This window comes from Lithobates pipiens, unplaced genomic scaffold (genome assembly GCF_037356315.1).
Source record: "Lithobates pipiens isolate NorthernLeopardFrog02 unplaced genomic scaffold, aLitPip1_a1.2 Scaffold_13, whole genome shotgun sequence".
Lineage (NCBI taxonomy): Eukaryota > Metazoa > Chordata > Amphibia > Anura > Ranidae > Lithobates > Lithobates pipiens.
Genome location: NW_027507718.1, coordinates 23,133,929 through 23,147,381, shown reverse-complemented (window position 1 = coordinate 23,147,381; position 13,453 = coordinate 23,133,929). Strand labels below are relative to the sequence as shown.

The 13,453-nt window shown below is 38.9% G+C and overlaps 1 protein-coding gene across 4 annotated transcripts in view; it reads left to right on the top strand.

The window, feature by feature from the left end:
- Window positions 1-13,453, top strand: part of PCSK5 (proprotein convertase subtilisin/kexin type 5) — a 628,432-nt gene that overhangs the window by 242,855 nt on the left and 372,124 nt on the right. The gene's annotated exons all lie outside the window — the stretch shown is intronic.

Here is a 13,453-nt window from a genome sequence, read left to right as displayed (position 1 = left end):
TTTGGGAGTTTGGGCATTTTTTTTAACAGCCCACAAACTCCCCTCTATGTTATCCTATGTGTCCATGCACACATGGACGTTTTTGGACATTGATCAGCAGGGGTTTATGGGCTGTTGTCTGAACACCCTAAAATCATATTCAAGAGCAGTCCTAAAAACGCCGGATGCCAGTAAAGGCTGATAAGCATGTTTTAATGTTGTAAATAGAGAGTTAAGCCTCATCAAGCATTTCTCTGCCTCTATTCAAAATCAATGTTTCCCTATGGGAGCCCATTAATATGAATAGAAGTTGCACCAGAAGTCGGATCATGATGACCCAACTTGCGGTGCAACTTGTGTGCTGAGGATGTTGAAGGGGAACCCCCACCAAAATTAAAAGAAAAATTGGCTTGGGGTTCCCCCTGGATGATACCAGGCCCTTCACATTTTAAGGGGAAACACTCCACACAATTCCCCCCCCCAAAATCCATACCAGACCCTTGATGAGCACAAGGGCCTCTTCCCAACAACCTTGGCCGGTGATTGTCGGGGTCTGGGGGCAGGGGCTTATCGGAATCTGGAAGCCCCCTTTAACAAGCGGATCCTGGTCCCCCACCCTATGTGAATGAGTATGGGGTACATTGTACCCCTACCCATTCACCTAAAAAAAGGTGTCAAAAACAAACACAGTACACAGGTTTTTAAATTTTTTTATTAATGCAACTCCAACGTTTCCCCTCTCTGGCTCTTCTTCCTCCTCTGGTAATGTCTTCTCCCTCTCCCAGTCCTTCTCCCTCTACGGGTTCTTCTCTCTGTACTGTCTTTTCCCTCTTCTGCCAGGTCTTCTCTCCCTGCTATCTTCTCGCTCTTTTGCCAGGTCTTCTGTCGCTGTCTTCTCCCTCTTCCCTGTTCTTCTTCCGATGTTGAAGCAACGCAATCTCCCGGTGTAATTCTGGGTCCGCAAATGACTTATATTGGCATGGGGCGAGGCCTTTCCACGAACCTCATCTGGAGACCCCATCCCCTTCTGATGCCATTGTCCCATCTTGCCCCGGGTGGTGATGTCATAAGGAGGCGGGGCAGGAAGAAGCCCTAGTCCTCTTCAATATGGGGACAAGGTGCTTTGGGTTGGGGGGGCGCAGGACCCCCCTGCCCCAAAGCATCCACCCCCCCATGTTGAGGGCATGTGGCCTGGTATGGTCCAGGAGGGAGGGGGCTCGCTCATCCATTTTTTGTGGCGTGGAAGCTCCCCTTAAAATCCATACCAGACTAATTTTAATTTTGATAGGGGTTCCCCTTCAACATCCTCAACACACAAGTCGTACCGCAAGTCGGATCATCGTGATCCAACTTCTATTCAAATCAATGGGCTGCCATAAGGAACCACTGATTTGGAAAAGAGGCAGAGAAATGCAGCTAAAAGCTAGCGTGGCTAAACACACATTGACGCCAATGGAAAACACTGATAAAATTACATTTTTATAGCAGGGTTTTCCTGCTAGCAATCTGATGTCCAGAACTCTTTTTGTGTGTTCTGTGTGCATGGGGCCTAACAGTGATAATCACTGTTATATGCAATAGTTAAATGTCACGAATGGCTTTCCATACATGACAGCTTGCTTACTGTTGACATGCTGTGATTGGCTATAGATAATGACATAATACAGAGTGCTGTAATTGGCCCAGTTACCATGTGATAGCTGTGGGCCAATCACAGCATCACAATAGTATGCAATCTGTTCATGATTCAAAGTCATTGCTGATTAAAAACTTACATAATATGTGATCGCTGTGATGTCAGGGGATCATGCCACCGAAGGCCTCAGAAGGCACAGCCTGTAGTTGCTGCCTGTCTGCAGTAAATGTACTGTGGGCAGGCAGCAAGCAGATAATGCTTATCATGTTAAGTATCTATTTAGTTGTTGCAACCTCATCTTTTACATTAGAAATAAATAGGGTGGTATTCTATGTTTGCGTGCATTAACCGCATCAATAATGAGCACTTTCACCCCCTTCCTGCCAGGCCAATTTTCAGCTTTCTGCGCTGACTCACTTTGAATGACAATTGTGTCTTCATGCAATGCTGTACTCCAACAAAATTATTTTGAGACAGATTACCACTGAGTTTTTGTTTTTTGGAAAAAAGACAAAAGTTTTGTGTGCTCATGAGGCTGCATTGATGAGCACTGATCGGTTGCACTGATGAGGCGGCACTGATGAGGAGACACTAATATGCTGCACTGATGAGAACTGATTGGTGGCACTGATGAGCAGCACAGATAGGTGGCACTAATATGCACTGATTGGCGGCACTGATGGGTGGCATTGATGGGCACTGATGGACGGGACTGATGAGCATTGAAAGGTAGCACTGATTGGCATCACTGCTGGACACTGACTTGCATCACTGCTGGGCACTGATTGACATAACTGCTGGGCACCGTTGGGGCTGCTATATTGGGTTTTTAGCAGTGGAAGTCCTTTTCACCAGCTGTAATCACTCACAACACAAGTTGACAGTTTTCACTTTCTTCATTCCCCTGAATAGAAGGCTGCAGCTCCAGACTCCTTGTAAACAAAACAGGAGAGATGAGACATGGCACTACACAGCAGAGAAATGTTTTGTTTGGCAGTTTAGGAAAAAGGGGGTGGGAAAATATGGGCTCTATGTGCACTACCTGTCCCACCCATTATTTTCCTGAGCTGTCATTTAGAAACCAATCTTCGTTAATCAGTGTTGTCTGATAACTAGGCGGATGGGTGGGGCTAGCTATCTGACAACACAGCTCACCAACCCCTGCAGGGATTTAGGTGGGGATAATTGCACAACCACACCCCCACCCCCTCAATTGGGTGGGGTTAACAAACATTCTTTTCTTCTGGTAATAGGTCTTTACTGCACTTATTTTGAAGAGTGGCTAGTTAAGGGTTAATATACATACTCTTGAGACTGCCTACTGAGGGATTACCAGACTTATTCTAGAGGAATTAATGGACATACTCTAAACTAGGTACTCTTTTTTTTTTTTTTTTACAGCACATATCCTGGAATCTGTCTCCTAACAGGGTCAATGCATATACTATGCAGTTTAACACCCTTTGGTGTAGTATTCTGTATCTGAAACAAATGGGTAAAATGGCTTTTATATGCATTTGGATAAGTAACTGCTTTGTACATTACTGGAGAGCAGGGTACAGAGATATGTGCTGGCATGCTATGGTTATTGGGAGACATATTAACATGTAAATTAATCAATAAAGATACTGTATATAAAAAGGATACTTGATAATTAGAACACATCTCTTAAAATCCATACAAAAGCTCTGTTCTTATTAGGATTTTTGATCCTTTGAATTAAATATTACTGATGGTATGTGTAAATTATGACCCGCAGAAACCAGTACGGTTAGTGAAATAGTACAATATGAGCAAAAAGAAAGACATTTGATACCAGTGAAGGAGAAACAATAGAATATACAGTGGGCATTATATATATATATATATATATATATAATACATACACAGTATATATATGTTAGTGGATATTTTTTAGGCGCCTTGGTGTTGGTGACTTGTCACAGTTAAACTTTGGAGAAACTTTGTACAACACTTTTCTATACCTTTTATTTTTTATGCAGATAACAGCAGATATATATATATTTTTTTTCTTGTTTTTTTAATCTGCATTTTTGGAAGAAATTTATATATAGGCTTATTTCCTAAAACAGTGTCAAACACAATGGCACCACACAAAGTTCACTGAAAAATTTTATAACAACTTTTAAAAGATTACATTTTTAAAAAATACATTATTTGTTGCTATGAGTATTTTACTTTGCAAATAACTTTACTAAATAAGCCCAGTTGACTGGTTTGTGATTTTATTTTTGGGTAAATGTATTTACGCTGGAAGTTTACATCTCCCTCCTGTACATATAATAATGTATATGTAGATACATATACAGTACATAATATAAAGAACGAATAACCTATAATAATACGCAGTCTGTTTCCCTAAAAAATTCCTGCCTGGTAAGTGTTTTTTTTTTTTACCTAATTGTAACTTCATGATAGTTTCTTGGTCTCAGACCAGCAGCTTGGCCCACTCCATTTCAGTGTCATGTTATAGTATCACAGTACGTTTTCTTTGCAAGGACAGGATAAATAGTGAAATTAAATTCTTTATATTAAGCATCCCAGTGCCAACAAATCCTACTAGGCTACATGGTGGACTTCTTCTTGTTCCCATTACAGCATTTTGTCCAAAGCATTGGATGACTGCCCAACGCAATTGATGAACATTAATGATGAGATGTGGTGCTGCCGGGCTTTTAGGGCATACTCAGCTGGAAGCTTTCCCTCCCATCACAGCAGTCCCTTTTCTTTTCTTTCTCTGCAGTAACTTTGGCTCGGTTATCACTATTCATTGGGTTTAGCACCAAATTCATTCCCTAGTCAAGTTTAAAGACATGAAAATGAAAAAGCAATAATTGTGTATTAATTAGTAACATTTCTGGAAGTTGACCTGTGGCTTAGTAAGGTGAATTTTAAAATTAGAAATGATTCCGATGGCTTTCTGACACATTGTCAGTCAAACCAAATTAGGTCTTTATTTTACTAAAATGACTGAAGGGCAAGAAAATGTTTTGCCATTGTACAAAGTATCCCTATGACATTGGCTAGTCAGCAGGTTTTTAGAGATCCTTGACATTAATTTGCAATACAATTATACCAAGATCAGTTTACCTTTAGTGGAGCAATTGCTATTAGGTGACATTAATTTCTAAGTGTGTTTAGTGCAATGAAAAATATATTTCTTTCCAGAGTTCCTTTTCAATAAATTTAACTGAGGTCAAAACCAGAAGTTTCCTTTATTGTACTTTTTATATTTTCATATAATTTTTGTAAACATGACAAATTGTATACATCAAATTTTTTGACCATAGATCAACAAATAATGAACTAGGAGTTTTTAAGCTGAGAGATAACGAATTTATGTTTGTTTAGTTTCTCTACAGTAAGTGTGGGACATACATCATGGGTGGTATGCATCCTTAGTGTAGGTGGTTCATATTAGAGCTTGGGATTGCTCTTGCTTTGACACTCATGATGATACATCATGTGTGATGTGATCACCATATACATATGCATTTGCTTAAAACGTATAAGAGCTAATGTTCACTAATGCATAAAGGAGTTCATTACTCTTGATAGTGTAATGAAAATGAAAGCTGAGCCAGACCCTGGTGAAAAGAGAGAGGAGGAGAAAAACTAAGTTTCAGGGATGTAAGAACCCTCTTTCTCAAGAACCTCATCAGGGCCTTACCTTTATGTATTTCTTAACATCAGCTCTTATACATTTTAAGTCTAGCTCATTGCACCCATATCCAGTTGCCTACCTTCGGCGTCTTACACACGCCCATAAAACCCCCTCCTCTGTACACAAGGTGTCTCCTGTACATCCAGCAGTTTCTTATCTCCCCTGTAGAAAGATGAGCTCCCAACCCTATGACTGGGAGCAAGTCAGAAGCCTTCCTCATTGAATGATCATCCTGACAGCCAGTCACAGTGAGCGTTCAGTGTAACATGTGTAAACCAAAACAAAAGTGATATACTAGCTGTCTTATCTCCTGAGTTCCCTGTCAAACAGATCTGTGAGTGAGAGAGCTGCAGCTGACACAGTTTTTAGTGTGCACAGGGAGTTAGCTAATTAGCCAGGACATGCTCTTATTTTACTACTTAAACCGTTAATTTCAACATGTATAAGCACTATTTAACACTTTTACCTCCTATTCCATGTTACTGTTTTAAATTCTTTTTGGGGAAAAATATTATAAAGCAAATATATACATTGTTATCTTTAAGTTATTTTTAAGAATTAAGACCCCTTTCACACTGGAGCAGTTTTCAGGCACTTTAATGCTAGAAATAGCCTCTGCTAAGCACCTGAAAACCGCCTCCCATTTACGACAGTGTGACTTTTCACACTCAAGCAGTGAGCTTGTGGCACATTACCAAAAGTCCTGCAGGCAGCATCTTTGGAGTGGATTAGCACCGCTGTATTTAGCGCTCCCTAAGTACCCTGCCCATTGCAATGACTGAGCAGTGCTTCCAAAGCACCTTAAAAGCACTTTGAAAGCGCCCCAAAATGAGAGTTACTAGCCCTCCCTTGGCACCAACGGCAGGCGCTGTCAGTGTGAAAGGGGTCTTACTGTTAAATGTGGCTTAGGGTATATCTTTTTTAAATCAGTAAGATCTTTAAATTACTGATGCATTATGAGAAAATTTAAATATATGCCAAAAAATAAAACCAAAACGTTATTTCTTTTGTAAATAACGTTAACATGCTTTGTACCAAAAATTAAATTTGAATGTAAACATAAATCGAGTACTAGTATGAGCAGCAGAATAAAATCTATTTTTCCCCACAATAATGGTACTGATCAAACTTGAAAAAATAATATATATAATAATTATTTTCAGATTTTTACTCTTTTTCCAACATTTGGCTTGTGTGTGTATGTCAGATGGTCTGACAGAAGGCAGCCATTTTGCCAGTTTCTGTCAGACAAGCATGCTGGAGAACCAGCAGCCGACCATCTCCCAATCAGCGTCTCAGCCAATGGATGAGAGTGCTGATCGAAGTGTATTTTGCCAAACCCCCCCCCCGTGCTTCGTTCAGATCTCAACTTAGTTTTCTCTATCAAAAACCACCCTTTGAACACATAAGGGATATTTCTCTAGAGGAACTTTCTTGCAAAGTGATGTAGAAAATAACAAAACAACATAACCAGGCAATAAATTCCAAAAGAGCAGAAGGTTTTATTGATACCAGCTGCAACTGGAAGCAAGTCCATACGTGCTCATAGATATAGAGTTCGCAGACTCCTTATGTAAGAAACTTTCACTATAAAATTACATGTGGTACAATATGATTGGTTGTCAATACATACATCAATGTAATTAACACAAATGAAAAACAATGAATGTCGGCACCTGCAGACCATGATGTCTGGAACTGTCTGTTCCTTGTCCAGTGAATTTTCCCCCCAGTAAACTTATGACTGCCTTAAAAAAAAGTATCCATATGAAGCAGAGAGGTCACCTAGAGTTCAACTTTTTTTTTAAATATACCGGTACATATTTTATATCATATTTTACCCTCAAGTTTGTAGAAACAATAACGTTTGCTTGACAATAATAATTATTATTAATTATTGATACATATGCTAATTAATATGAAATATATGGGTCAATATACTACTATACTACTGCAAAAGTAGCCTTTTTGGTCATCATCTCGTCTGTGAGATGTGTTTCTGAACTAGTGGACCTTTCCTGTAAAGCGCCTCCGTACTTCACAATGAATAGGTTGTCTTACGCCCAGGGCCATTCTTTCTCCTGAAGGTGGTTTTAGTGAGGACATTGTCCTACTGATCCTAATGCTCGGTTCCTAGGCACCCTAAGAAACATCTCTCTACATTTTGTGGCTATAGTCAGAGACATTAGAGTATACCTCAATGCTACTGATCCAATCAGATGGATGGACAGATTTTCTGTGTATCCTGTACTCAGGACTTCACATGGGACACCCTGCTTCGAAGTCCACAATCAAACGATGGATGAGGAATCTGATTGTAAGAACTTACGTCCTCAAAGAATGATCTCCTCTTGCGCCTCTACACACCCATTCCACCAGATTAGTTGGAATTTCCTGAACATTTCAATACTAAGTCTCTGTAGCCCACTTTTGCAAGGCTATCACCTGGTCTTCTGTTCATAATTTTTCAAAGCTTTACCAAATAGATGTCCAGTCTTCTGTGGATGCAGCTTTTGGCTGCATGGATCTCACAGGAGCACTTTAAAGTTGGGTCTTCTGAGCTTTGTTGTTTTGACCTGTTGGCACTCTTATGTTTGTTTCAATGTTGCTCGCCCTTCTTAATCATTTGCTTGCACTGATTCAGTTACACTGCTTCTATGGTGGTAGTAGATTACAGTGAGAGAATGATTGAATTTTAAGATAAAATAATAAACTAGTTAAGCTAAGGGTGATTTTCTCTGTGAAGGATAAAAGATCCATCACCTTCAGACACTAACTGAAAAACTGAGAACTCGTAGGGTAGGGCTATGGGGGGGGGAGGGGGTGCCCAGGGTAGGGCTATGGGGGGGGGGGTGCCCAGGGGGTATGTCCTCTTTTTGCCAGTATCCAACCACCATGAAGTTACACACCTATAACCCATGGTACATAAATATTTCACCCGTGTCTTTTACTGTACTCTAAGATATTAAATTTAAAGGGCACTTTTCAGACCTCTGTATACTGTGTTAGAGCATTCAGAGCTGTGGCACAGCCTCTGGTGTGACCCAGTGCTGAAAGTCTCACTCAGTGAGCTTCACTCAGTGAGGCTAGCAGTAACTCCAAACTAATGACTTGTTATTGCCTTTAAAGCATTGCCTATGGATAATTGTGGGTGCTCAAGTTTGTTGGTGTTGGTTCATGGGTGCATGCATTTTTAAAGTTTGACATTATTGGCCATCTGTTTTATTTACTCGCCGCAGCCTCAACTTTTATGTTTTACCAAAAAAAAAAAAGAATATTTAATTTAGTGTATTTTTTACTGAAAATATGCATTTTCATACACAGTTGTGCTAATATCGTGTTATTCTCCAGAGTCTCTGCTTTCAGAAATTATATAATAATGGGTGGTTTTAATCTTCACACTGTACACTGTGAATTTTAACGTGTGTAAAAACAAATGTAAAACAACTCTGGCAACAAAAGGATTAATGGAAGATAACAAAGAGGGACTTTATTCAGGTGTGTTAGCTCTGCCAGTTAAGCCTTAAGGCCCATGCACACAATCAGAAAATCGTACGAAAAATACCGCTTTCAAAGCGATCATACAATAATCTGATCATTAGTCAGATTATCGGCTTGATCGGCTTTTGTGAGCCGATCAAGACAGTTCATGTGAAATTATCCGATGGGGCAAGGACGAATTTATTTCTCGTACGATACCAGATTATACGATATTCGTATAATCAGTACAGTAGACGTCTGAAAATACGAAAACACAATACATACAAGAATTTTTGGAACTTTAGTAACCTCTTTTATTTTCGATTATTAGATTAACATGGAAAAAAAAAAAGATAATTCCTCCCATAATCTCACTGTGTGTACCAGGCATTATGTACCCAAAGTCCTAGGGGTAGGAATGTGTGGATAAGAACACAATAAAGTGACAAACAGAATAGGGAAAAGATGCAGATTGATGGCCACATCTATCCACTTATGTGGTCATGCTGCAATAGGCAGCAAAGTAAAAGGTTCTTGGTGTGGCTAAGTGGTGAGAAGAATGTTTTATACATCTTTTCTTACAACTTGAGGGCGTGGTGTTAAGAATGTGGACAATGATTCATGCCAAAACATGCAGATTTGCATACCTGTTTATTATTAATCAGGAATAATAATAATTTAAAATAATAATTTACAGTATATGTAACCTGTAAACCTTATTTTACTCCAGCTGAGTGGTAAAATCATTGTAATTAATAGATTTGTGATGTGTGCTGTAAATATTTAATTTGTGCATTTTTAAGATGTTATGCCACTGTTGTGTACTGAAGGCAGAACGGTGCATCTCAGTTTCATTACTCTGACTCACAATATCACAGCTGTAACAATTTCTTCATTACTGATGCCAGGTATATTTTCCTTGGCAGGATTATTAAAATCTGTAGTCTTGCAATATTCTTTATCTAGTCATTTCTTGACACTACATATATTGTTGCCACAGCTGAACATTACCATTGAGTAGTAATAAAAGCAATTATTTTCTTAGCACTGAAAATTTGTTTATGAGGATCCAACTAATTCACATAAGTATATCTTTGTGTCCCAAAGTAATAACATTGGAGAATACTGTATGTAATTTCTTTGTAGAATTACTGGACTTTATTACAGTTGTAGGGTAATTTAATTGTTGAAATTGTAGAGGCATACCAGTCTACTGGGACTGAACTTGTGGACTTAAGGTGCAAATGTTTTAGAGAAACTTGGGGGGTACAATTATCTGGCCTCATTCTTAAAATGCTAGTGGTGTGGCTGTGTTTGCCTTTTGTTTTTCACAAGCCACGAAAAGGCATGGAACAAAAAAAAAACATTGGGGAAACATCAGAATCTCTATACTGGTTGCAGGTCAGTGACTTACAAATATTTGAAGCCGTTGCATTTGACAGATTTACTTTAATCAAGAAGGAGTGTTAAAGAAGGCATTAGCCTTCTTTACTCCTATATTTTTACTTCTCTGTATGGCGCTGAAGCTTAAATATCTGCTGAAGCCTGCTTTTCTTGAAATTGAAGTAAACATTCTCCTATTAAAAGTATAAGTTTCAAGGAATGATGAGCTATGTGATTCTGATAAACGTCTGTAATTGTCCTTTAGAAAGCCAAATACATAGCTTTGTAAATATCCTTGTCAAGTAGTGGACTTGATGGTGCCTTGCTACCTTTTCAATGCAGCTTGGCCATGTATCATAATTATGCTGTTATGTGGAGAAAAGTGTTGTGTACTCTGGCTCATTCATCCATTAAAATGTTTGCTTTTTAAATCACACAATGACTGCAGGCAGACCCAAACTTTGAAATCAGTTACATTCAAGCAGACTGAAGAGAAGTTAGTTTGCATAGCAAAAAAGTGACAGCTTTGATAGACTTGTGAAAGTTTCTGGATATGTACTGTGAAGTAGAGTTTGAAGTAATGTATACCCCAGGAGTTGTATTAGGGAGTTGTGGTGGTATAGTATTAGTGTAATGTGTAAACATCAGGATGGAATATAGTCTATAATCCATGTTTAAGTACAGGCATACCCCAGTTTTAAGTACACAATGGGGTTTATTTACTAAAGCTGGAAAGTGCAAAATCAGGCTCACTTCTGCATAGAAACCAATGAGCTTCTTACCCCAGATTGTTCAATTAATCTTTGGTAATAAAACCTGGAAGCTCATTGGTTCCTATGCAGAAGTGAGCCTCCTTTTGCACTTTTCAGCTTTAGTAAATAAATCCCATTGTGTACTTAAACGTGGTTTATGCCTGTACAGAAAAGACCTTTCAAAGGAAATACTAGAGAGATAGTCACTATTGTTGATGGAAGTGCAGCAGAGCTTGGCATTATCATTGTACAGATGGTACTGATTTTGTTACCAAGATGTAAAGTGTAGGTAGTAAACATTGGTAACAATCTTGGTACATCTTCTTGTGGCAAATGTGGTTTCAGGGTGGTAATGCTTGATTTAGGAATTGTGTCAGTTCCTACTTTTTTTGTGTCACAGCTGCTTCTCTCTGCATGCTAGTCGATGGTAATGCAAAAGCAGCTTGAATTAAGTTGACTTCAGCAGCTTAGTAGGATTTCAAATGAATGTCAGGGGAAGGTGGACTGTAGTCAAATGCACCTGTCAATTAATTATGAAAAATCTCAGAAGCATCTCAATCTGATCTCAAATGCAATTGAAATGGACATGAAAGCAAGCTGCATTTGTCCATTGACATAAGCCAAAAGCCCATGGCACTAAATGGGAATGAGCTGAGATTTTTCATAATGCTCAGCGAGTAAATAATTAAATACATTTGCTCTAGTTGTGCTGTTGCTATTTTACAACCGGTCTCTTTATTTTATTTTTCTAAAAATATTTTTTATAATCCATATACGGTAAGTTCATACTGATAGTCCATATGAATGTTTGTACAACAGGGGCATTGCTAGGATTGTGAAAGATCTGGGGCATCCTTGGGCACGGCACCTTAAGAAAAGGAATAAAGCAGCACTTTTAGGGTGCCTCAGCGAATGGTGGGTGTGGGTTAATTGAAGGGTTTAAAGGCGTAGGGTTAAATAAATTACCTACTCACTATATATTCCACACGCATATACAAAAGTGCTTCAGCACCCACAAAATATGCTCTAAGTACTGTGCTACAAACAAGAATCTCCCAGACATATCCCTAACCTCAGCAACTGGAAATGATAAAATGTGTTGTGCATTTGGTGTGCCCCAAGGAACATTGTTAAATATAGACTAAGCCTACTTGCAGTACACACTGCACTACATACATGTGCCACAGTCGTTGTACTTACAAAATACTTCTTAATTACTGTATCGCAAAGGAAAGTCACACACGCACACATAAGTCTTAACCACTTTCAGACCGGACCATTTTGCTGGTAAATGACCAGAGGTCTTTTTACACTTTGGCACTGCGCTGCTTTAACTGGTAATTGCGCGGTCATGCAATGTTGTACCCAAACAAAATTTGCGTCCTTTTCTTCCCACAAATAGAGCTTTCTTTTGATGGTATTTGATTGCCTCTGCGATTTTTATTTTTTGCGATATAAACGTAAAAAGACCGCAAATTTTGAAAAAAAATGATATTTTCTACTTTTTGTTATTAGAAAAATCCAATAAACTCAATTTTAGTCATACATTTAGGCCAAAATGTATTCAGCCACATGTCTTTGGTAAAAAAAAAGTCAATAATTGTATATTTATTGGTTTGCGCAAAAGTTGTCACATCTACAAACTAAGGTACGTTTTCTGGAATTTACGCAGCTTTTAGTTTACGACTGCCTATCTCATTTCTTGAGGTGCTAAAATGACAGGGCAGTACAAAACCCCCCCAAATGACCCCATTTTGGAAAGTAGACCCCCTAAGGAAATTGATAAGAGGCATGTTGAGCCCATTGAATATTTTATTTTTTTGCCTCAAGCGATTGAATAATGACAAAAAAAAATTTTTTTTTTTTTTTTTACACAAAGTTGTCACTAAATGATATATTGCTCACACATGCTATGGGCGTATGTGAAATGACACCCCAAAATAAATTCTGCTGCTTCTCCTGAGTACGGGGATACCACATATGTGGGACTTTTTGGGAGCCTAGCCGCGTACAGGGCCCCGAAAACCAAGCACCGCCTTCAGGCTTTCTAAGGGCGTAAATTTTTGATTTCACGCCTCACTACCTATTACAGTTTTGAAGGCCATAAAATGCCAAGATGGCACAAAACCCCCACAAATGACCCCATTTTAGAAAGTAGACACCCCAAGCTATTTGCTGAGAGGCATGTTGAGTCCATGGAATATTTTATATTTTGCCACAAGTTGCGGGAAAATTACAAACTTTTTTTTTTTTTTTTTTTTTTCACAAAGTTGTCACTAAATGATATATTGCTCATGCATGCCATGGGCATATGTGAAATGACACCCCAAAATAAATTCTGCTGCTTCTCCTGAGTACGGGGATACCACATATGTGGGACTTTTTGGGAGCCTAGCCGCGTACGGGGCCCCGAAAACCAAGCACCGCCTTCAGGCTTTCTAAGGGCGTAATTTTTTGAGTTCACTTCTCACTACCTATTACAGTTTTGAAGGCCATAAAATGCCAAGATGGCACAAAACCCCCACAAATGACCCCATT